This window comes from Sceloporus occidentalis, unplaced genomic scaffold (assembly GCF_023333645.1).
Source record: "Sceloporus occidentalis isolate IW3139 unplaced genomic scaffold, rSceOcc1.0.p SCAF_1, whole genome shotgun sequence".
Taxonomy (NCBI): Eukaryota; Metazoa; Chordata; class Lepidosauria; order Squamata; family Phrynosomatidae; genus Sceloporus; species Sceloporus occidentalis.
In genome coordinates this window covers 2,258,066-2,284,296 of record NW_028316981.1, presented here as the reverse complement: position 1 = coordinate 2,284,296, position 26,231 = coordinate 2,258,066, and the positions used below count along the sequence as shown (strand labels likewise).

General features: G+C 44.0%; 1 pseudogene; it reads right to left on the bottom strand.

Moving 5' to 3' along the window:
• Positions 1-6,501: 6,501 nt before the first annotated feature.
• LOC149320355 (uncharacterized) lies at positions 6,502-10,847 on the bottom strand (annotated as a pseudogene).
• Between the last annotated feature and the right edge of the window lie 15,384 nt (positions 10,848-26,231).

The following is a 26,231-nucleotide window of genomic DNA, read 5'->3' as shown; positions in this document are numbered from 1 at the left end:
GAAGAGGGGCCCTGCGAGTTGTGGAGGGTGAGGGGGTTACTAGGCTGAAGGGGAGGCCCTGCCTGTGGAGAAAAATCCTCTGGAGCTGCTGAAGAGAAAATCTGGAGGCAGAGGGGGCAAGGGACGACACACACACAAACACACGTATACATATTTATTGTTTGTTGTTGTTGTGTGCCTTGAAGTCATTTCCTACTTAAGGTAACTCTTAAGACTGTCACAGGTTTATCTAGGGCTGAAAGTATGTGACTCACCCAGGAGTTTTCCATGGGCTGTAGTCCAACACTCAAACCACCACAACATGCCGGCTCACATATACATATAGGGTGTGCACGTGCATGCGTGCAAGACATATATATATACGAAAATGCACATTGTCTCTCCCTCATGGGGGATCCATTCCAGACACACACACAATACCTCAGTGAATCTGCAAAAATGCCAATATTGGAGTCTCCATTGATTCCAATGGCAGCACGCGACTAGGCACACATGCCATTTTATCTCTCCCCGCTTGCCCTCCGTGAATGGGCAAGACTGCAAACTCCAAGTCTGCAAAAGGGGAGGGACGACTGTATATGTACACACACACATATATGCAGACTGTGTACAAACAAGTCATACATAATCACACCCTCTGCATTCAGCTGAGGTTCTGGGGGGAGGAGAAGAGTTTCATGTAAAATTATAGTGTTATGAGACATTTAGCTTTCTCTGTCAGAGAGCTCTGGTTCCACAACAAACTACAGTCCCCAGAATTCCACAGCACTGAGCCATGGCAGTTAAAGTGGTGTCAAAGTGGGTTTTTTCCTGAAGCACTGATGCAGCCTATGGGTGATGTGAGCTACAAGCCAAGCCATCCAAAGGACCACACATTTCTCATCCCTCCTCCAGAAGCAGCTTAGAGCATTGCTTAGAGCTGGCTGGGTGTGGATTTGACTGGTTCCTTGGAAAGGATACTCCTGAAAGCTTCTGTGCCAGATTTCCATTTTAGTTGCAATGGTGCATTTTAAAAGTACAATTATCTATCAAGCTAAAACCTTGCCCAAGAGTTAAAATTCAGACAATGAAATTTGAAACAGCATCTTGTAGAAGCCTTATGGCAGCTTGAAGACTTAACTAATTTTATTTGGCTCTCACCACCTCTTCAGAGGCATGTCCAAGGGCTTCCCTGTTCGTGCATCTGAAGAAATGGACTGGGGCCCACAAAAGCTGATGCCAAATAAAGGTTGCTGGTCTTTGGTGCCACCCAGCTGTTGGGTGTTATTTTTGCTGCAACAGACTTTCCCGGCAACCCTGGGCCACCACTGCCTCCCACTTCGGGAGATCTCCATCCCTGCTATCTGTTCGGCAGTAAGTAAAGATGTTCTTGTGGGGTCAGGACTCTTCAAGTTGGTAAGCACTGGGTTTTAAATGTTGTATGATTTAAATTTTAAAGTTTGCATTTTAACATGTTGTAGTTTAATTCAGAACTGTTTTAATTCTTAAAATTGTTTAATTCATTTAAAATGTTATATGTTTAATGTTGTTGTACTGTTTTTAAATTGTATTGTTTTAAATTTGTTGTTTGCTGTCTTGAGTCCCTATATTGGTAGAAAGATGGGATATAAGAAAATAATCTCAGAAACAGTAAAGTCAGTCTTGAAAAGTCTTTCGAATTGTATTATGGCAAATTGTTTCTGCTTTCATTAACATTTTCAAACAGTGCTCCCTTGGGTCTCTCTGCACACCTTGAGGGCCTCTCCACAGAATAGGGTTCCCCATGATATTCTTGCAGAGAAGCTAGCAAAAGGTGGGCCAGACAATACAACTGTTATGTGTGTATTGTAATTGGTTGACCGGCCGAACCCCAAAGGTACTCAACAATGGCTCCTTTTCATCCTGGAGAGAGGTGACCAGTGGGGTCCCACAGGGCTCTGTCCTGGGCCCAGTTAGGGTTGCCATAAGTGAGGACCTCCAAACAAATGTAGGACAAATGTAGGGCAACATTTTCAAATGTAGGACACATTTTTATAAAAATGGAGGACGTGCAAAAATTGAGGTTTTTTAAAAAAATGTTAATATAAATGCATGTTTTTAGGCATGATCAAAATGGAGGACATTTTGGCATTATTCTTAGACAGACGGCAGAAATGTACTTGCCCTCAGGTTCAACTTTACTTCTCAGAAGTGTGTACTTGGTCAAGGGACTGTGGTTTTTCTTCACTGCGCATGAGTTTGTAAAAATCACAGCAAGTTACATTGGCCATGCCTCAGAGGCTTCTTGATATCAATATCACCATCACCACCACCATCATCATCATCATCACTATAACTGTCCAAGAAAGGCAGACTTGTTAGCATTCAAAGCGCCATAAATACACAGAAAATGCACTTGCATATATTTAATCATAAAAAATAATGAAAAAATAAATAAAAAATAAATAAAAAACAAGGCAGGGGTGTATATATTTGATAATAAAAATTAATGTAATAAAATAAAAAACAAGCAATAATAAAAATTAATAAAATAAAATAAAAACAAGCAATAATAAAAATTAATAAAATAAAATAAAAACAAGCAATAATAAAATAAAATAAAATAAAAACAAGCAATAATAAAAATTAATAAAATAAAATAAAACAAGCAATAATAAAAATTAATGAAATAAAATAAAAACAAGCAATAATAAAAATTAATAAAATAAAAAATAAATTGCTCCTCTGGCCCAATTCTGCCCTGGCCTTCAGGCACCCTTCCTCCGGCTCCTTCCTCCTCCTCCTGCTCCTCCTCCTCCTCTCCCTCTCCTCCTCCTAGAAGTGAGGCAGGCGCGCGTGCGCGGAGGGAAGTGGGGCAGGCGCGCGCGTGCACAGAAGGAAGCGGGGCAGGCGCGCGCTGCCACTGGCCCCTGCTGAGGCCTGGGCGGCGCACAAGCCCTCACAGTGGGGGCGCGGTGGCAGCGGTGCTTCTGCCGCTGAGGAAGAGGAGGAAGGCGGAGCCGGAGGAGGAGGTGGGTTGGTGCCGCAGCAGCCGCATTAGCAGCAGCAGCAGTGGCCGGAGCGGACCCCCAAACCGGGAACAAGGCATGGGTGGGGGCCCAAACTGGACCGGGACCGGCCCCCCGAAACCGTGATTGGCACGGGGGCTGCCAGGTTATGGCAACCCTAGGCCCAGTGCTATTCAACAACTTTATCAATGACTTGGATGACAGAATTGAGGGCATACTTATCAAATTTGCAGATGACACCAAATTAGGAGGAATAGCTAATACCCCAGAGGACAGGATCAAAATTCAGAATGACCTGACTAGATTAGAAAGCTGGGCCAAGACTAACAAAATGAACTTCAACAGGGAGAAATGTAAGATATTGGACTAAGGTAAAAAAAAAAAAAGCACAGATATAGGATGGGAGATACCTGGCTGAATGAAACTACATGTGAAAGGGATCTGGGAGTCCAAGTAGACCATAAATTGAACATGAGTCAACAGTATGATGCAGCAGCTAACAAGGCGAATGCGATTTTAGGCTGCATCAATAGAAGTATAGTGTCTAGATCAGGGGTAGGCAATCTTTTTGAGCCGGGGGCCGGGTTGCTGTCCCTCAGACAACTGGGGGGGCGAAGCCAAAAAATAAATAATTAAATAATTTTTTTTAAAAAAATTAAATATATAAATAAACCAGGACAAATGTAGGACAAAATTTTCAAATGGAAGACACTTTTTTTAAAAAAATGGAGGACATGCAAAAAAAATTGCTGTTTTTTTAAAAAAATGTTAATATAAATGCATGTTTCTGAGGCTTCTATAGACAATTGCCCCCCAAAGGCCCTGGTGGCAATCGGCGGCAGGACCAGGCTGGGGCCGGTCCCAAGGCCTCGCTGGACCGCATCCGGCCCGCGGGCAACAGGTTGCCTACCCCTGGTCTAGATCAAGGGAAGTCATAGTGCCACTCTATTCTGCTTTGGTCCGGTCCCACCTGGAATATTGTGTCCAGTTCTGGCCACCACAATCCAAAAGGGATATTGAGAAACTGGAGCCTGTCCAAAGGGTGAAGGGTCTGGAAACCATGCCCTATGAAGAACGACTTAGAGATGAGGATGTTTAGCCTGGAGAAAGGAAGGTTAAGGGGTGATATCATAGCCCTGTTTAAATACTTGAAGGGATGTCATATTGAGGAGGGAGCAAGCTTGTTTTCTGCTGCTCCAGAGACTAGGACACAGAGCAATGGATGCATGGTACAGGAAAAGAGATTCCACCTCAACATTAGGAGTGTAGTGAAGTCTCCCTCCTTGGAGGTCTTTAACCAGAGGCTCGATGGCCATCTGTCGGGGATGCTTTGATTTAGATTTCCTCCATGTCAGAGGGTTGGATGGGATGGCCCTTGCGGATTTCTTCCAACTCTATGATTCTGTGATCTATGATTCTACTGCCAAGTTGTAAAAGTCTGTAATGGAGCATTATAAGAAACAATTTAGCTGTAGGAAGACTGCCTCTCCAAAGAAAACCTTTTCCATATCAATGGCATTTCTGTGTTTTTTCTCTAGTGTAATTTTTCTGATGTCACAAAAGGTGTAATTCTTGGGGGGGGGGGGGAGGGTTTCCAGAGTCCTCACATTAATTTTCTCCTATATGGATTCTTTGATGCCCCATAAGTTTTTTTCCCAATGTTTATGGTTTACCAGATACATATGCAATATACAATACAAATACAAAAATAGGAAAAAAGAAAAAGAAAAAAAAAGATAGCCAAGAAAAAAGCATTAAAAATATAAAACAGATTGCCCATCATCTTTTTATCAGTTATGAACCTATAATCCATTAATACCCCTGTCCCATCTCTCCTTCTCTCTGTAAAGTCTACCTAAAATAAACACAATCCAAACATATTAAACTGTATTCTTAATTTCTACAAAAAGTCAATAATAGGTTAATAATTTTATGTTCATCACATTTAGCCAGAGGATTGCTCTAGCTCTAACATTCGATCTTCTAATCTCTTCTCTCTTCCTACAGCAAAGACCTCTAATAATATTCTACAACTACAGTATATAATAATAATAATAATAAATAAAATTTTTATTTATATACCGCTTTTCCATGGTGATCAAAGCGGTTCACAGGTCCATCAAATACACAATATATCTATACAATTAGTCATAATATCAATACAGATAAAACCGCGAGTACATGTGTAATTAACAGAAATTCTAAAATCACATCTAAAAACATAAAAAAAATCTGTCAGTCATAATGAGCGTCTTTCAGCAAAACATAGGCCCGTTACAGACGGGCTAAAAAATACGCGGGGAGCGCTTCTGCACTGCCCTAACCCTAATGCGCGCTCTGCGCGCACAAAATGGTGGCGGCCGTTCCACACGGCCGCCGCCATCGATACATGACGACCGCGCCGCCTCCAAACGAGGCGGCGCGGTTGTGACGTATTGGGGTCGCGGCAGGGCGCCTAGGGTCCCCTTTCCGCAACCCCGGAAGGAGCTCCGTTTTGGAGCTCCTTCCTGGTTTGGTCTGCTGGGCGCAGCCTTCAGAAGGAGAAAGGGGCCAAACGTTTCCAGGCTGCGGGGAAGGGGCCTTTTGCCGCTTCCCCGCAGCCCGGAAAGCGGCAGATCAGGGCTTCAGCGGCTGCCACTCTGGCCGCTGAGGCCCCAATCCGGCGGGGAAAGGTGCACCTACAGGCTGCCCCTAAGGGGTGGTCTGTAACGCACCATAAATTCTATGTGGAGTCAGGAGGATATGCTGACCGGAAAAGATTAGTCTTTAAGGCTTTCTTAAAGGCATCTAAAGAGGGACTATGCCGTATCTCTTCCGGAAGCTTGTTCCAGTGCATGGGAGCTACAGACGAAAAGCTTTTCTGTGAGTTGATGCCAATCTCGTTTTAGGATGTTCAAGTAAGCATTTCCCTGTGGTTCTGAGAGTGCAGGGCGGATTATATGTGCCAACTAACCTTTTATCTTGAAAACCTTAAATGGCTTTCATATCTTTCTCTTATTTATCACATTTTAGAACCCTCTCTTTGAATTTAATACCATAAAGGAGCAATCTTATATATTAATTTTTTAAAATAGATTTTGACAGATCAAGCATCAAACAATAAAAAAACATGCATATTATTTCAAAAGCAAGTAAGATATGGCCTTTACTTTATCCCTCATACTTAACATGAGGCTTCTTTCTTAATTTGAGACACTGTACAAATTGAGCACAGTTCCTGCAAACCAAGTGAGGATCCTAGGCCCTGAGGGGCCAGTGTTTCATTCCTCCCTTGATCCAGAGATTATTTCACTAAGTGGAATGCAAAATGCCATCAAAGCCTCTTCTGACACAGAGTCCTATGGCAAAACATCAGCAAGTCATGGCTGCTTTCCTGGAAGTCCTGAGACTCCAAAAGATTTCAGTCATGAGCAAAACGTTTCTCACTCTTGACATCTGGTGTGAATTGAGGTATGAATTCTGAGCAAAATGATATTCATATCACTGAGATTTTTAGGATGGATTATCTGATTAGTCAAAAGAACAGAGTTGTTGGCAAAACAAATGTTTTGTCATGGCATTTGTATGATTTCTCTCCTATGTGGACACTCTGATTAGTCACAAGGTCTGACTTGTGAGTAAAACATTTTCCACACATTTTCCTAACATCTGAATGGTCCTTCTCCAGTGTGGACTCTCTGATGCTTCAAAAGGTATGAATTTCGAGAAAAACTTTTCCCACATTCCTGGCATGTATATGGTTTCTCTCCTGTGTGGACTCTCTGGTGTGTCACAAGGTGTGACTTATGAGCAAAACTTTTCCCACACTCCTTGCACTGGTATGGTTTCTCTCCTGTGTGGACTCTATGATGAGTCACAAGATTTGAACGGCAAGAAAAACATTTCCCACACTCCTGGCACTGATATGGTTTCTCTCCTATATGGATTCTCTGATGAGTCACAAGATTTGAACGGCAAGAAAAACATTTCCCACACTGCTGGCATTTGAAGGGTTTCTCTCCACTGTGGACTCTCTGATGCCTCAAAAAATGTGAATTCCGAGAAAAACTTTTCTCACACTGCTGACATTTAAATCGTTTCTCTCCTGTGTGGACAGTCTGATGAATCTCAAGGTGTGGCTTATGAGCAAAACATTTCCCACACTGCTGGCATAGGTATGGTTTCTCTCCTGTATGGACTCTCTGATGCCTCAAAAGATCTGACTTGTGGACAAAAGATTTTCCACAGTCCTGACATTTGTGTGGCTTCTCACCTGTGTGGTATCTCTGATGAGTCACAAGAGCTGAATGACAAGAAAAACATTTCCCACACTGCTGGCATTTAAATGGTTTCTCCTCAGTGTGGATTCTCTGATGTCTCAAAATGTGTGAATTCCGAGAAAAACCTTTTCCACATTGCTGGCATTTGTATGGTTTCTCACCTGTGTGGTATCTCTGATGAGTCACAAGATTTGAACGGCAAGAAAAACCTTTCTCACACAGCTGGCACTTGAATGGTTTCTCCCCAGTGTGGATTCTCTGATGTCTCAAAATGTGTGAATTCTGAGAAAAACCTTTCCCACACTGCTGGCATTTGTATGGTTTCTTCCCTGTGTGGACAGTCTGATGAATCACAAGGTCAGACTTGCGAGCAAAAGCTTTTCCACACTGCTGGCATTGGTATGGTTTCTCCCCTGTATGGATTCTCTGATGCTTCAAAAAGTTTGAAATGTCAGCAAAATGTTTTCCACACTGCTGGCATTTGTATGGCTTCTCTCCTGTGTGGACTCTTTCATGAATCACAAGGGCTGACCTGTTACCAAAACATTTTCTACACTCCATACATTTGAATGATTTTTCCCCAGTGTGGACTCTCTGATGTTTCAAAAGCTGAGACTTCCGAGAAAAACATTTCCCACAGTTCTGGCATTTGAATGGTTTCTCTCCTGTGTGGATTCTTTGATGAATTGCAAGGGCTGACATGTGAGCAAAACATTTTTCACATTCCTTACATTTAAATGATTTTTCCCCAGTGTGGACTCTCTGATGGTTCAAAAAGTGTGATTTCCACAAAAAGCATTCCCCACATTCCTGGCATTTGAATGGTTTCTTCCCTGTATGTACTCTCTGATGCCTCAAAACGTGTGACTTCCGAGAAAAACCTTTGTCGCACTGCTGGCATTGGTATGGTTTCTCGCCTTTGTGGACTCTCTGATGTCTCAAAAGGACTGACTTACGAGTGAAGCATTTTCCACACTGCTGACATTCGTATGGTTTCTCTCCTGTGTGGGCTCTTTGATGAATCACAATTGCTGACCTGTGAATAAAACTTTTTCCACACTCCTGACATATGAGTGGTTTTTCTCTTGCGTGTGCTCTCTGATGCTTCAGAAGATGTGAATTGAGAGCAAAACCTTTTCCACATTTCTGGCATTTGTATGATTTCTTTCTTGTCTGGGCTCTTGTGGAGCTCACAAGATGTGAGTAATAGGCCAAACATTCCCTAACCTCTTGCCATCTGTAGTCTTTACTTGGTATGTGGACTCTCTGGCAGCTTATAAGATGTAGATCAGTGCATACATTCATCTTTCTCCAGTAATCTCCTGTGAAGGACAAGTCATAGACAAGACTGAATCCCAACATTCAGCACGGAAGAACTTCTGGGAACAACAACAGAGCTAAGCAAGCTCAAAATCCCAACATTTCTAGATTTCAGTAAGGGTAAAGAACATGTCAGATAGAAGTGGGCAACTGTTCAGGATTAGGGGGCTACATTCAAACCAGCATAGTGTGCTGGTTTGAATGTAATATAATAATATATAATAATATTTATTAATTTATTTATGTATACCTATCAGAGTGGCTTACAAATTGTTAATTAGACATTTCCATGCCCACAGGCTTACAATCTAAAGAGATGAGACACAAAAGGAGAAGGGAATGGCAGTGGGGAACCAGAAAAGTCCAGCACATCTTCTCTCCATATGATGCCTGGACTACGGCAGAGGGAGGACCCTTCTTCTTACTCTGATTAAGCTCGATGGAGTTGGCCTGCCCTTTTTCCTCTCTGGATGGTGGCTGGAGGGAGAACCTTATTCCAGGCAATGCCTGATGGGGCTGGCTTGCCCTTTTCTCCCTCTGGATGGTGGATGGAGGGAGGGCCTTCTTCTTCCAGGCAAGGCCCGATGGAGCTGGCTTGCCCTTTCTTCCCTCTGGATCAGGGGTAGGCAACCTGCGGCCCGTGGGCCGGATGCGGCCCGGCAAGGTCTTGGGACCAGCCCCAGCCTGGTCCTGCCGCCGATTGCCGCCAGAGCCTTTGGCCTCTCGCGTGAGGGCATGGGGCCTTTGGCCTATCAGAAGGAGGCGGGCAAGGGCGGGGCAAGTGGCAGGCAAGGGGGGGCAAGTGGCGAGCAGGGGGCGACAATTGACGCGAGACGCCAAAGGCCCATTATAGGTTCGCCCTAGGGTTGCCATAAATCAGCAGTGACTTGAAGCCATATAATAACAAATATCTTAAACATTTTTGCCTCTAAATATCCCCCAATGCCCCCTAAAGGATATGGGGGAAATTCTGCTGTTCCATCAGCAGAAAATAAAACAAAATTTTAAAAAGTTCCATTGGATGGCTGTTGAGCGTCCCTTGCATGATTCTATGATGGCTGGGGGCCTGCATGTTTGAAACATGTTCATATATATATATATATATATATATATATGAGAAGAACATGTTTCAAACATGCAGGCCCCCAGCCATCATAGAATCATGCAAGGGACGCTCAACAGCCATCCAATATCTATGTCCCCCCTAACATTCCCTGGAGGGCAGGGATCCAATTTTGCCATTTTTCAGGCCCAAGAGAGGAAGACTCCTAAAGAGCATAAAATGGTCCAACAGGAGTCAAAGAATGAGGCAGAATTGCTACCCCTGCAATCCCTAGATGGTGTTCTGGAGAATTTGGGGAGATCTTCAACCAAGTGGAGAACAGATTAGGAGGAAAATCCCTGGGGAGCCTGGTGGCCACACAATGGCCTTAATGAGCTTAATGTTACCCCAGGGAGACATCTTCCCCACATTCAGCATGTATCCTCCTGGGAGGCCCTTGAAGGATACATATTCAATGTGTGTTGCTCTCTAGTGTTTGGTACCCCTCTCACAGCATGTCTCCCTTTTTGCTCCTCCATCAGCAAAAATTAAAAGAAAAATATTTCACAGCTACAGGTAGTGTGCACTTTGTTTCCTTGTAGAGTTATATTCTGGGAAAGAAACCTAGGAAGGGCAACAGATTCAAGTTCCTTACCTATTGCAGACATGTTCTCATAGTGTTCCATCATGACTTCCATGTATAAAGTTCTTTGATTCTGATCCAGCAGGTTCCATTCTTCCTCCGTGAAATACACAGACACATCCTCAAAGGTCAACTGCAAACAGAAAACAGCCCCCATCCAGCCATCATCAGATGTAGAGGGAAATGGTGCATCCCCAGCAGGATTGCATTGCTCCAGGTTAAATAACTTTTAAATAACTGCCTGCATCTTCTAATTTTGTGCATGAGGGTTATGACTTGATTCCCTGATGAACTAGTCTTATATCAAGGGTGACTTTATTTAGCACATGGAAGCTGTTCCAACTAAACCCTCCCAATCATTACTAACTGGCATGTGTCTAGGGTAGCATTTTCCAATCTAGTGTGCTGCATCACCTTTAATTCCCATTACTTTGACAATTGTGTTATTTTGGCACATAAGGCAGAGAATACCACAAGGACTTCTTCCCATTCCTGGCAGTAAAAATACAAGAACAAAAAATTAAACAGCTAGCAATTGCAGCTGTGCATGATGGATCACTTGCCTGAATCAGCCTGTATCCCTGCACCAAAGTCATGGCAACAACCCTGCCTAAAAGCCACACATTTAATGTTAAAACAGGTATAAAGCGAGCCCTGTTAATAGTCCTGAGGGGTCCCTGAAGAGCCAGCAGGAAGGGCAGGAAGCACTTATCAATTAAGCCGCATAGCAGGTGGGGAAATTACAGCTGTCCATCAGTTTCATCCCAGACTGACAAGCCAAATTTTCAATTGGGGACAGGGAGTGCAAGTTAAAGTACCTAAAGGGAATCTTTTGAACCTTGGAATCAAATGTTTGGGGACCTCCAGAACCTTCTTTTTTTAAAAAAAAATTAAACAATTTTATTGAAGATTTAAGTGTTAAACAACAAAGAGAAATAAGTGAATTTCTTCATTTGGATAAATTAATAATTATAACACCTTACATTTACACGTGGTTATCGGTATCTGCCCAAATATTCAGCTGTCCAAAATCATCTAGTTTTTCAGAAAGCTAAATAAAAATAAATATATTTCCTATGTATATCACTTGTCTTGTGTGTTTATTACTTTCTACTACCTTGTTTCCTTATATTTTTAATAAACCTAGGCCCGTTACAGATGGGCATAAAGTACGGACTGGGTCCGTACTAGGGTTAGAAAGGGGCGTCACTTCCGGACGCCCCTAACTCTAATACGGACTGAGTCCGTACAAAATGGCGGTGCCCATTCCACATGGGGGCTGCCATTGCTACGTCACCACCGCGCCGCCTCCAAACAAGGCGGTGCAGTGGTGACGTACTGGCACTGCGCCACGGCCACAGAGCACCTTTTCCGCGGCGCCAGAAGGAGCTCCGAAACGGAGCTCCTTCCGGGATTTGCGTCGCTGGCGCAGCCTTTAGATGGCTGCGCCAGTGACACATGGCAGAAAGGTGTCCTTGGGGCATGATGCCCCAAGGACACCCCTTTCCAGGCCGCAGGGAAGCAGCCTTTTGCCGCTTCCCCGCGGCCTGGAAAGCAGCAGATCGGGGCCCCAGAGGATGCCATTTTGGCAGCTGAGGCCCCGATCCGGCGGGGAAAGGAGCACCTACAGGCCGCCCCAAAGGGGCGGTCTGTAACGCGCCCTAGATAACTCTAGTCTCTTTGTTTCATTGATAATTTACACCTTCCGCTCCTTGTCAGGGGCCCTCCAGAACCTTCTCAATGGTTCATAGCAAAGAAGAAGAGGCAAACATTGACCTGTTCCAAAGGCATCTTTCCTGTAGTTTCTTCCATGGAGGAGGAATTCAACACACACTCTCCTTTCTCCATAAGTCTGGAGACCAAGTAGGCCTGTCCCAGTCTTCTGAGCACCTGAAAAAAAGGACAAATGAAGGTGGTTAAGTCGAAGGCTTTCATGGCCGGAATCCATAGTTTTTTGTGGGTTATTCAGGCTATGTGGCCATGTTCCAGAATAGTTTCTTCCTGACGTTTCGCCAGCATCTGTGGCTGGCATCTTCAGAGAATGTTTGCCTGGAAAGGACTTGGGTATATATAGTGTGTGACCTGGAAAGGCAGGAGTGAATTTGCATGTATATTGTTTTTGTTGCTAATGGCAGGCCTCAGGGTGGAGGGGCTGCAAAAGAGGATTGATGTCTGCTTGATAGTGTTCATTGTCTGCTGGGAGATTTCTCATTTACACTTGTTGAGCCTTTGTCTTGCTATCTTTCAGGACTGGTAGCCAAACCTTGTTTACTTTAAGGGTTTCTTCTTTCCGGTTGAAATTATCCAGATGTTTGTGGATTTCAATGGCTTCCCTGTGCATCCTGACATGGTAGTGGTTGGCATGGTCCAGAACTTCAGTGTTTTCAAACAGTATTTTATGCCCAGGATGGTTTGTGGCATGTTCTGCTACTGCTGATTTTTCTGGCTGGCCCAGTCTGCAATGTCTCTTGTGTTCCTTGATTCTTGTTTGCACGCTGCGTTTGGTGGTCCCTATGTAGACTTGTCCACAGCTGCATAGTATGTGGTAAACTCCTGCGGCTGTGAGAGGGTCTTCCAAGAAGTTGGGTTCGCAGATGCGTTTTGCATTCTCTGAAGATGCCAGCCACAGATGCTGGTGAAACGTCAGGAAGAAACTTTTCTGGAACATGGCCACATAGCCCGAAAAACCCACAAAAAGCTATGGAGGTGGTTAACGTGCACAAAGTTATATGATCTTCCTTGGATTGCCAAAAAGACAAATAAATGGTCCTGACACCAAATCAAGCCTAAATTCTCCCTAGGAACCATAATGACTAAATTGAGGCTAGTGTATTTTGGATGCATTGTGAGAGGACATGATTCATTGGAAAAGACAATAATCATATGTATAATATCAAAGGCAGAAGGAAAAGAGGGAGACACTAATACAGGTGGATTGACTTCATCAAGCAAGACAACATGCTGAGCCTGCAAGACCCAAGAAGGTCCACTAATAACAGGGTCCTTTTGAGGCCTCTCATTCATAGGGTCCCATAGGTTGAAGGCAAATTGATGGGACAGAACTACCACAAATGGCTCCTTCCTTCTCCATCAGAACACAAAAAACCCTCTCTAACTGGGATTACCCTCAAGATTCAGCCGTAAGGGGATCCTGTTACTCTCCAAATATTGGTAGACTGAGATTCCCAGGAGGACTCACTTATTCATGAAGGTGACCAAGGAGCTGATGGGAGCTGGAGTCCATGAACATCTGGAGGACCACATAAGGCCTACCTCTGCCCAAAGAGAAGAAACTGCAAGCCATAGAGGAAACAGGGGCAGAGCCCTTGCCACTCCTAATTGCAGAGCATCCAGAGTGTAGAAAGTACTTTAGCACCAGAGCTGGTCTTCCTTCCACTCAAAGGATCTCTCTCTCACAACACACACACACACACACACACACACACCCTTCTCAAGAGCCATGAGTCTCTCCCAGCCTTCTCTGGAAGGGATTTGGTTGCCAGGTGGCCCTTATCAACTCGCAATAATAATAATAATAATAATAATAATAATAATAATAATTATTATTATTATTATTATTTATGTTTCCCCGCCTCCCCCAGTGGATCGAAGCTGGGTTACAGACTAAGTAAAAGCAAAAAGTGTTTACCTCAAAATTCAATTAAAAACAGCTAAAAACAATAAAATATCCAACATCAGACAATAACAATAGCATCAACAAGCAAGGCAGGGATCATACACAGACAGGGGCATAGCATTCCTATTGAAGGGTATTCATATCAGGTGGAGTACGCTCGGCTAAAAAGCTCGGTTTTAACTGCTTTTCTAAATGTCTCTAACAAGGTCGCCGAGCGGATCTCCTCAGGGAGACTGTTCCAGATTCTCAGAGCTGTTGTTGAAAATGCTCTTTGCAAAGTAGCAACATACTTAGAGGTTGCTATCTCCAACAGGTTCTTACCCGATGTTCTAAGAGTGCGGGGCGGATTATATAGGGAGATGCGGTCCAGTTAAGATGGTTAAGGGGTGATATGATAGCCCTGTTTAAGTATTTGAAGGATGTTGACAAATTGGACCATAGTCTTCTTGCCTGAGATCTTTGTAAGCAGCCTGCCATAGATGTACAGTATTATTATTATTATTATTATTATTATTATTATTATTTTCTTATATCCAACCTTTCTTCCAATATAGGGACTCAAGGCGGTGATGTTTGTAAGCATGAAAAGAGACAGCATGGACTAGTAGGAAAAGTTGTTCTTGTCCCTTTTCTCTCGTTTTTGGTAGTCTGTGGGAAGATAAGGAACAGAAAGAAGAGAGCCCCTCCATGTGAGAAAGGAGACATTTTGCTAAGCAAGGGAAGGAAGTGGGTCAGAAATTGTCCGGGGCAGAAATGCTTTCCTCTTCCGATTCCATTGCAATCCTTTTTAAATTCCAATCCATGCCATCCAGGACTAATTTTGCCTTAACATAAACCCCCCTATTTCCCTGGAATCTTCCTTCTTTCATAGGAAAATAAGAAGAAAACAAAAGAGGGGAGAGAGAGAGACCAAGATGGCTTAACAGTCTTAACCCTCCTGGCCCTCAGTTAAGAAGGTTAAGGGGTGATATGATAGCCCTGTTTAAGTATTTGAAGGAAGTTGACAAATTGGAGCATGTTCAAAGGAGGGCTACCAAAAGGGTGAAGGATCTGGAAACCATGCCCTATGAGGAACGGCTTAGGGAGCTAAGAACCCCAAGATAGGGTTGCCATAAGTTGGAAAGCACACAACAACAATATTAAAAGAATGTTTCTCTGAAGATGCCAGCCACAGATGCTGGCGAAACTTCAGGAAGAAAATCTTCTAGAACATGGCCACATAGCCTGAAAAACCCACAAAAACCATGGATGCTGCCCATTAAAGCCTTCGACTTCACATTAATCTACAGCCATTGAAAAAAACAGCTAAAACAGAATGAATAATGCTTTTAAAAAGCGAGAGAGCACCCCTGAAGTCCAATTATGAGAAAACCCAGTTTTCCAGAGAGTCTGGTGTGTGAATTGCTTTTTAAAGGTTTCCAGAGCTGGAGCCAGCCAGCTGGAGTCCATCCTTTCCCAAAGACCTGCTAGTTGTGCCCTTCTGGGGTGTTTATAGAAGCATAGTTCCATGCAGGAACTCTAAATCAAAGCATCCCATTGAAGGAGTGTGTGCCACTGTTGAACATCTCTTACTGTCAGGAGGTTTCCACTAATGTTGAGCTGGAATCCCTTTTCCTGGAGCTTGGATCCATTGTTCCGTGTCCTGTTCTTTGGAGCAGCAGAAAACAAGCTTCCTCCATCCTCAATAATACATCCCTTCAAATATTTAAACAGGGCTATCATATCACCTCTGGTCGCACTACCATTCCCCATATCACGCACCAGGGAGGGGCTTCTTGGGCTTGTAGTCTAGCACCTGCAATATCTGGATGGATGCAGGGTTCCCACCTTGGCTGTTGGGCTGGGATGAGGACCATGCATTCACCACTTTTGTCTCAGGGGCTGTTGGGAATGTAGTCTGACAAGTCTCTGAGGGGCAGTAGCTCTGGCATTTTGGGGGCGGCATTGGGGCATGACCTCTGGACTCCTGGGCAGGGAAGGAAGCTGGCTGTAATTCCCTTTGTACTTAGGTTGTTCATTCATTCACTGGGAGATTCATAGTTAAACCTAAGTACAGATCACATGTGGGAGAGAGCAACAGAAATGGGATTTCCCTCCTTCTTTTTTTCCTTTCAGGAATGGCTCCCCAAAGGAAGCCAGGAGGTTGTGACCAAATCCCTGCTTCTCCAAGCAATCCCTGGGCCCATGTGGCTAGCTGGGGGATTATGGGAGCTATTGTCCAAAAGAAACCCACAACCATTCCCCCACTCTCTTCCAATGAGTTTTCATGGGACCAAAATGAAGCCCCTGCAAAGTCCCTTTTGCCAAGAGGCGCAGGAGAGGCTCTGGGTCCTTTTTGCGCTCAGCAGCAGTGGCCCTGATCTTGGCCCTCTTTATTTATGTATTTGTTAATAATTTTGCATGCTGAGGAAAGGCATTTCCCACAGATGTCACAACCCCAAAGGAGGGCAAGGCGTTGCAAAATGTAGGACCTTCAAGAAAAAATGGAGGACATGACCAAAGAACAGCTCAAAACACTTCTAGAACAACTATGAACCCATGCTTCTTTGCCATGCTGAAAATGGAGGACATTTTGGAACTCCTGGGCAGAAAGGATGGAATGGAGGACAGGTCCTGGAAAAGGAGGACGCCTGGCCACCCTGAGGGAGAGGAAATGCATTTCCATTTCACTGCAAAACATGAGGAGAAACACAGTTGAAGGCCCTTCCTTGCAAAAAGGAGAATAGAATCACTCACCTGAACTCAGGGTCCCCAAGGAGGAGGCCAAGCCCACTCTGGATGGGGACCCCTTTCCACTTCCACCTTTCTCTCTGCACCCCAAAGGATATACGGGGGGGGGGGGGAACCAATGAGGCGTCATCAGTTGCTAGGCAGGGTCTGCCCTCCAAAAAGAAAGAGGAAGCCCTCTCCCAGCTCCCCCTTCCTCCTTTGTCATGCAAAAGGGCTTTGGATGGGGGCATTGAGAGCAACAAAACAATGGCCAACAGATTGGAAACTTCAATATTCATCCCTATCCATAAAAAGGTCAATAAAACCTCAAAACCACAATTTCAAGTTGCAAGCTTTCGAAGCTCCACTGGCTTCTTCATCAAGCAAAGAAGTCAAAAATTATACAGAAGTTAAAAATTAAAAAATACTATATATAAGGATGTTAGTCACAACAAAACCAACATGCTGAAGATGTTACTGTTCTCATTTCAGAAGAATGCAGATTCCTCATGCATGGCCTTCCAGCCACAGGCTTTCATAGCTCTCAACCTGATAAAAGGAGCTTTTGGCTTCACAAAGGACTCAGACAACTGTGATCTCAAGAGAAGCATCACTTTTTGTCTGGCTAATGGAATTTTTAAGCATTCTTCCTGAAGGACCCACAGGGCCAGGAGGAGGAAGGGACACTCATCCCTCATGAATGCCCTTCCAGCAACACCAAGATCACCTCAAGGGCATTTTTGCACATCCAAAATGAGAAAGGCCCCATGAATCAGTGGATACCTGCAAAATGGATGGAAGTAGAGCTCAAATTAGGAACATTAACAAAATCTACCTGGAAATGGGAGTGGGAATGGGCCACAAGTTTGGCCAAGGTTTAGCACCACTTTTAAATGCCCATGTGCCTGGCAATTGATTTGGTGTATAAGGAAAGAAACAGCGATTAGTGAATGCAAAATATTTTTTTCACTGGAAGATCTTCTCCTCTTGCTGATGCCCTCCCCAGGTCCTGCCTGGAGTAGACCCATTAGCAATTGAATTCAAAAGTAATATAGGAACTATTGGAACATCAGTGAGAAATGTCACCAACATACTTTACTTGGTCAGAGACAAGGCAGCTTAGAGTGGAGCCTGCAAAACCATTTGTGTAGAGATTAGTTCCAGTTTTTAAAAAGGTTTCTGCTGGAACATAAAACAGCTGGGGAGAAGGGATGGCAATATGGCCAACTGCCCCCACTCCACCTCTTCCCTGGAAAATTAGAGAAATTCAAGGCTTAAACCATCAGGTCTGGGGGTACATCTCTCTCAGGTCCAATAAAGTCTGATGCTTAGAATCATAGAGTCGGATAGTTGGAAGAGACCACAAGGGGCACCCAGTCCAATCCCATTGTGCTATGCAGGAACTCACCATCAAAGCATCCCTGACAAATGGCCATCCAGCCTCTGTTTAAAGACCTCCAAGGAGGGAGACTCCACCATCATCCATTGAGGGAGTGTGTTCCACTGTCGAACAGCCCTTACTGTCAGGACGTTCCTCCTAATGTTTATGTGGAATCTCTTTTCTTGTAGCTTGCATCCATTGTTCCTGTCAGGGATCTGAAGAGTTAAAACACAGCACACAGGGAAATGCTTGATGTGTGTGTGTTTGGCCATGAGCATTCAGCAGAGTGGCAAGGCTGATCAGCACAGCTGAAGCTCATTGGCTCAAGGACACTTCAGTGTCCAAGTGCACATAGCCATGGATGATAAAACATGTGTCTGGATTGCACAGGAGACACATGACATGGTTACACACCTGAACTCACTGGGTTTGGGAGACCACATGGTCTGGAGACTATATAAACCCAAGGGTTGCAAGGGATAGCTTGTGGGTTTGAAGTAGGAGTTGGATTGGTATGTTTTGGAGTTTTAGAGATCTGGTTTGGTATTATAGCACTGTGAATAAAGAGCACTTTGGGGACTTTGTTTCTCTGGTGGTTTATCAGAAGAAGCTATAGCATCGGTTTGCTGTGTGTCCCCAGAGGTTCCTAAATTGCTGCAGTTCCTGGAAGACATCCAGTTGCTGTCATCCCAATTGGACTTTGGAGCCATGCTTCAGCTTCTGGAAATTGCCAGCTCTGCTACAAGGGTCTGATTTAACCCCAGGACTCGTTGGAGTTGCTGATAGTGGTTGTTGGACCCCAGCAGTTGCGCTGACAGTTCCGGGTCCTGTTCTCTGGAGCAGCAGAAAACAAGTTTGCTCCATCTTCAAAATGACATAGAACCATTGATTCTTCAAATAATTAAAGAGGACTATCATATCACCTCTTAAACATCTCTCCTCCAAGCTAAACATCCCCAGTTCCCTAAGTCTTTCCTCAGAAGGCATGGTTTCCACCATTTTAGTCACCCTCCTTTGGACATGCTCCAGTTTCCTAATGTCCTTTTTGAATTGTGGTGCCCAGAACTGGACACAATATTCCAGGTGGGGTCTGACCAGAGCAGAATACAGTGGCACTATTACTTCCCTTGATCTAGACACTGTACTTCTATTGATGCAGCCTAGAATCGCATTGGCCTTATTAGCTGCCACATCGCACTGTTGACTCATGTTCAACTTGTGGTCTACTTGGACTCCCAGATGGTTTTCACATGTAGCCAGGTGTCCCCCATCCTATATCTATGCATTATGGTTTTTCTACCTAAGTGCAGTACCTTACATTTCTCCTTGTTGAAGTTCATTTTGTTAATTTTGGCCCAGCTGTCTAATCTATTCAGGTCATTTTGAATTTTGACCCTGTCCTCTTCCCACAGACTACTGTAGGGAGAAAAGCTTCAGATAATAAGCGTCTGTAAATCCCTCCTTTCTTTTACTGTGCAGGACTAGTTTCAGCTTGAATGTCACATAGCCCTGTAGATTGCCAGTGCTTTGTACATGTTGGTTTTTCCTTTCTTTTTGGCTGTTCTTCCACCCACATTTCTCTTCATTTTTTTCCTCTTTATTTGGCCTCTCACCCCTTTCAATCTTGCCAGTTTTTAAGCTGTTACAAACCAGATGTCTCAGGATATTTTAAAGTTATTATCATTATTATTATTATTATTATTATTATTATTTGAGAGAAATGGATTTGAATCAAACACATAAGATTTAATAAAAGAGTTAGAAACACAGGAATAGAATAGAAATTGTGTTAGACTCTATAAACGTATGCTATAATTAAATTACATATATATAATATGGAACCACATATGTACATGTATACTATTATAATCAATATATCTATTCTAATAGGATTGAGTAAAGGTCAGCTGAGGCCTTTAACTGAAAGGGAATTTTATAAAAATATATAGGTTAGTAAAAGAAAGAGTTTTTAGATAAGCTTTTTATAACACTGTTATTTATTAAATATATTGTTTTACAAGAATAAAGGGAGGTTATATTGTTGATAATAAATAAGATACGCTTATAAAATATGCTGGACTTAGTTATTTTAAATAGTATTTTTTTCTCTATTAAGATTATCAAAATGGCTAAGTGTTCTATATATATATATATATATATATATATATAATGAAATAGACTTGCATTACAAATATAGCAGTTAAATTAGACAAAGAAGCTTCAAAGGAAAAAACTTTTGTCTGCACCTGTAAATCTAGGACAATGTGACAAGGGAGAAATAAATCAAGAGATACAGGAGTTTTATTCTCACTAATTGACAAGAATACTTTTTTTATAAGAGGGTGACTTAAAGTTCACAAAAATTTCTAACTGACCATGCGTAATGGGGGGTGATGAATATTAGAACACTCCTATGAATCTATAATGGCTAATTTAAATGGTCATGAGACGTATGATGAGATATGTTATGGGTGGAGTTTTTACATACAGTGGTACCCCGGGTTACGAAATTAATTCGTTCCGCCGCCGCTTTCGTAACCCGGAAACTTTCGCTAGCCGAAAAGCCCATAGGCGCTAATAGCGAAAGCCGCGATTTCGTGCGAAATCGCGCCGAAAAGCACCAAAAATTTTCTTCGTAACCCGGAATAACCTTCGTAACCCGGAACTCTTTAATTGAATGGATTTTTTTCGTAACCCGGAAATTTCGTAAGGCGGCGCATTCGTATCCCGGGGTACCACTGTACTTGGAAAGGTGGTCTTAAAATTGATCACATGTCTAGATCTGGCCAATAAAAAAATGAGATAGAAATATTGTAACAGAAAATGTCTTATAAATACTGTGTGAAAGCTCAGCCGGTGTGCCTCTGTCTTGCCTGAGACACCCCTTCTTGCAAGATTGTAATTAATAGATTGGAAAATGCTGCTTCACTTGTTTTGTCCTGATTCATTTGATTTGGTACTTAGAAAAATCTGTATCTCACATTATTATTATTAACCTTTATTTATAAAGCGCTGTAAATTTACACAGCGCTGTACATACAATCTTTTTAATTAGACGGTTCCCTGCCCTCAGGCTTACAATCTAAAAAGACACGACACAAAAGGAGAAGGGAGTGGTGGTGGGGAAGGGGAATGTAATGTTTTTAATTTTTTGAATTGTTTAATTATTTTTATAACTTGTATTTTGCATGTTGGACTGTTTTAGATTTGTAAGCCACCTTGAGTCCCTGTACTGGGAGGAAGGAGGGATATAAATAAACATAATAATCATCATCCTATTATACTGATGATGATCATTGTCTTTTTTTACTAATGTTAACTTTTAAGTCTTTATTTTTGTACTGTAATTTGTAAGAATAAAACACAACCTGGGTGGAAAAAAAAATAAATAGAGTGTCTACCAGTATCTGATTAAACCCAGGAGGAGAACTAAAATACTTCCCAGTCTGGAAAGGGGGAGAGGCCCCTCTTGAAGGGGCCAGGAATGAATGGAGGGGGAAAGTCTGCAGGGAGGGAGGGAGGGAGGGAGGGAGGGAAGGAAGGGAGTCTGTCTTCCAAGGGATAAAGAAGGGACAGAGTTCTGTTTCCTAGAGAAGCAGGAAGGGAGGGAGATTGGGGGGGAGTAGGGGGGCTTTGCAGTTTCTTTGGAGGAGGGAGCTGGAGGAGGCAGAAGGGAAGAAGAGGGTGAGATTTTTGGGGCTATGGAGGGGGGGGGGTCCTTGGTTTGAGCTGAAAACTGTGTGAAAGGTAGTTCTAGTAGACCATAAGTTGAACATGTCAGCAGTGTGACGCAGCAGCTAAAAAGGCCAATTTTAGGCTGCATCAATAGAAGTATTGTGTCAAGGGAAGTCATAGTGCCACTCTATTCTGCTCTGGTCAGGCCCCACCTGGAATATTGTATTCAGTTCTGGGCACCACAATACAAAAAGGAGGTTGAGAAACTGGAGTGTGTCCAAAGGAGGGCAACTAAAATGGTGAAGGGTCTGGAAACCATACCCTATGAGGAATGACTTAGGGAGCTAGGGATGTTTAGTCTGTAGAAAAGAAGGTTAAGAGGTGATATGATAGCCCTGTTTAAATATTTCAAGGGATGTCATGTTGAGGAGGGAGCAACCTTGTTTTCTGCTGCTCCAGAGACTAAAACGTGGAACAATGGATGCAAACTACAGGAAAAGAGATTCCACCTCAACATTAAGAGGAACCTCCTAACAGTAAGGGCTTTGACAGTGGAACACACTCCTTCCTCAGAGTGTAGTGGGGTCTCCTTCCTTGGAGGTCTTTAAGCAGAGGCTGGATGGCCATCTGTTGGGGATGCTTTGATTGAGAGTTCCTGCATGGCAGAATGGGATTGGACTGGATCCAGTGGTCTCTTCCAATTCTCTGACTCTTTATGATTCTATGAAAGTCAAAAGGGAAGGGAAAACCCCCACCAGGCTTTTGAGGGGACACAAGGAAGACATGATAAAATAACAAATAGCCCTTGGCCTCTTCGTGGGGGAGGGGGTGGAGGGGAAAGAGACCCCCCTTGGATTGCAGAGCCCCCCATCTCAGACCCCTTCCTCCCAAACCTGCCTGGTTTGCCCCCTTCCAGGCCCTCCTTTCCCCCCCTTTCCTGGGAGAGAGGGAGGTTCATGGAGTTATTGGGGGCAGAGTGGAGTTGGGCAGAGAGGAGACCCTTGCAGACAAGGGGGGGGGGGCAGGGTGACCTGTTTGCTTCATGGGATTCCTTTAGCTGGAAAAAAGACCCATGCCAATTCTCAGGCAAAGAGCATCTGAAAGGGGTCCCTATGGGGAGGGGGGCCATGCAACTCCCAACATCCCTCTTCATATGCTGGCTGATGGGAGTTGGAGTCCAGCCATATTGGGAAGGCTGTTATCAGAAGGTTTTTGCCACCAAATTTGCAGCCCGGGTGCATCCCCATTTCCAGGGCCACTCTGGCAGCCATTTTCTTAAGATGGAAACCTCCTGCATTTGAAAAGAGCCATGCGAGCGCCCCGGAAGTGGGGATGCACCCAGCTTGTATTTGGGCGGCAAATTCAGTGGCTAAAACCTTCTGATAACATCGGGATGCTGCCCAAATTAAGCTTTAAGATGGATAGAGGTAAGCCGAATTTAAAAGCCAAGCAATAAACTCCATAATTGCCTCCTGAAAAAGCAGAGGAGTCCCTTATATCTGCCCTGTAAGGTCCAGCTTTGACGCTCTGGAAAGTGCAGGGAAAGAGACACATGAAATGGAGTTTCCACAGAATTTTCCTGAGATTACTAGCCCTTGTGAATGTCAACATTGAAATCATCTTGGTGAATCCCTTCTAATATCAAAGGGACCAGGACTGGAGAGTGGGGAATAATCCCACACTATAAAATAAGAAAGAGTTCAGCCTGTATTTTTTTCTCTCGTACCAACCTGATTTTTTTCCTTTTAGTCATGCTTAGAAGAGACCTATAGGAATTAGGGTTGCCATAAGTGAGGACCTCCAAACCGGGACAAATGTAGGACAAATGCAGGACAACATTTTCAAATGTAGGACACATTTTAAAAAATGGAGGACACGCAAAAAAATTGAGGCTTTTTTAGAAATGTTCATATAAATCCATGTTTCTTAGGCATGATCAAAATGGAGGACATTTTGACATTATTCGTAGACAGATCACGGAAATGTACTTCCCTTTCTGGCCACCCCCCTCTCCCCATTCCAAACAGCACATTTGAGCATTGAACATGGCTTTATTTTAACATTGCCTCTTGCATATTTCAGAGGCTTATTCCACAACCAAACCCTTTGGTCAAGGGACTTTGGTTTTCCTTCATTTTGACTTGTTTTGTCTGTATTCCACCCGACTAAATAAAGAAGACATGAAATGGAGTTAATGGGTACAAGTTGTTAAACAAAAAAGTCTTGTGAGACCATGTTAAGAACTGCATTAAGCACACTTAGGCTGCTGCCACACTGCTTTCACTCTCATCGCTCCATCCTATGGAATCCTGGCATTTGTAGTTTGTTGTGGTGCCAAGGCTGGGCTTTGAAATCTCAGGCATAAGAGAGGCAAAAGGCTTGGGCTGCATCTACACTGGAGAAATAATCTGGTTTGAGACCACTTTAACTGTCTTGCCTGAATGCTATGGAATTCTGGGAATGGTGGTTTGTTCCAGCACCACAGCAGAATGGCAGTTAACCCCTGGAAAGCTCTCTGACCAAGGTGACCAATGCCCTCACCCCAAAATGTAGGGCACCCAAGCAAAAAAAAAAAGTAGGACATGGCCAAAAATAAAAGCTAAAAACACACCCATGTAATTATAAATCCATGCTTCTTAGCCATGATCCAAATGGAGGACATTTTGAAATGTGACAGAAGAGGACATGTCCTGGAAAAGGAGGAGGATGCCTGGTCACCTTGTCTCTGGTCCAAAATACACTGCTGAAATAAAACAATGCTGGACTGAAATGCCCAGAGTTCCTCACCAAAGCTGCATCCACACTGAGGAAATAATCCAGTTTGAGAGTGACTTAACTGTCCTGGGTTAGTGCTGGGGAATGCTGGGAATTGTAGTACACTGTGGCCCCAGAGCTATCTCTGACAGGGAGTCCCATAACCCTCCAAACGTAGTTGAACTGCAGTGCCCAGAATTCCTCCCCAGGTGCATCCACACTGAGGAAATGGTCCAGTTTGAGACTGCTCAGTGCTGGGGAATCCTGGGAATTGTAGTCTATTGTGGCCTCAGAGCCATCACTGACAGAGAAGTCTCAATGCCTCCCAAACACTAGCATTCCCAGGATTCCCTAGCACTGAGTTAAAGCAGTCTCAAAGTGGGTTATTATTCCTGCAGTGTGTGTGAGAGATATAAAAGCTAGGGACTGGATTCATTTGGAGGATCTCTGTGTCCAAAACACACTGCTTGGACTGCCAGGGCTCAGTGCTATGGAATCCTGGGAATTGTAGTTTATTGTGGCACCAGAGCTCTCTGACAGAGAAGGTCAAATGCCTCACTGACACCAGAATTCCAGAGCATTGAGCTTTGGCAGTTAAAGGGGTCTCAAAGTGCAGGGGGGGGGGGCGAGAGAAAAGCCAGGGAGTGTGAATGAGCTCTGAGAGGAGGAGGAGGAGGAGGAGGAGGAGGAGAAGGAGGAGGAGGAGGAGGGAGGGAGCCAAGGGAAGTGGCCAGGACCATCAGCCTCCTCTCTTCCACCGAAGACTGCTGGAAAGAGGCTCTGCCCCCAGGCAACGCCTCCTCTGTGGACCATTCAGCTTCCTTTTGTCAAAAGAGCTCTGGTGCCACAAGAAACTACAATTCCCAGAATCCCATAGCACTGAGCCATGGATGTTTAAGGGGGGGGGTCAAACTATTTCTGCAGCCTTTTGCTACCCCAAAGCCTTCTATTATTTACCAGCAACTTGCAAGGCAAAATCTCTTCCTTCCAAGCCATTGAAAACCAACCCAAATGGAGGGCTGATTGCTTCTTTCCCATTGGTCAGCTTCGGGAGAAATTTGCATATTACAAGGAAAGGTGTTTAGGGCCTCAAAAACGACCCTGTGATAAAGAATTACAACAATACTGAGTGGTAGACATTTAAAAGATGAGGCATTTAGACTCCCAGTGAAACATCAACGATTTATGGCCTTTTTTTCTTTGCTCATTGTAACCTGAAAGTAATGCCTCTTGCAGGGTATATATACCAAGTGGGCTGGCAATAGCTCTGAGTGGCAGGTCTCCTGAAGACTTGTTCTCTAGGCTATCCCAGGCAGGGAGGTGGGGAGGGTGGCACACAGCCATGGGGAGGGGTGGAGCTGCCTCCAGGGCCTTGCTGGGGGGGAGGTCCCAGGGGAGGGGCCACGCTGGGGCGGGACTGTGTAGCCCCGCCCCAAACTGGGAAAGTCCCACCCCCAGGCGGGATATGGCAAGCCTAACTGTGAAGCATATGCTCCCTGCAATACCTTGTTTCTAAGCGGCCTTTAGAAGGCATGGGGGAGATTTACAGGCAAATCATGTTTCAAACCTTTGTTGTTCTGTGCCTTTTAGTTATTTCTGACTTAGGCAACCCTGAGGTAAATGTCATTTTTTTTTCTTGGCAAGAGTTGTTCAAAGGGGATTTGCTCTTGTCTCTCTGAGGCTAAGAGAGTCTATTGTGCCCAAGATAACCTAGTCAGATTCCATGTCTGAGCAGGGATTCAAACACAGGTCTCCAAAGTCTTCGTCCAACACTGGCTTTTATATGCCGCCTAGTCCTAGACAGTTGTCTACCCCTGTTTGAGA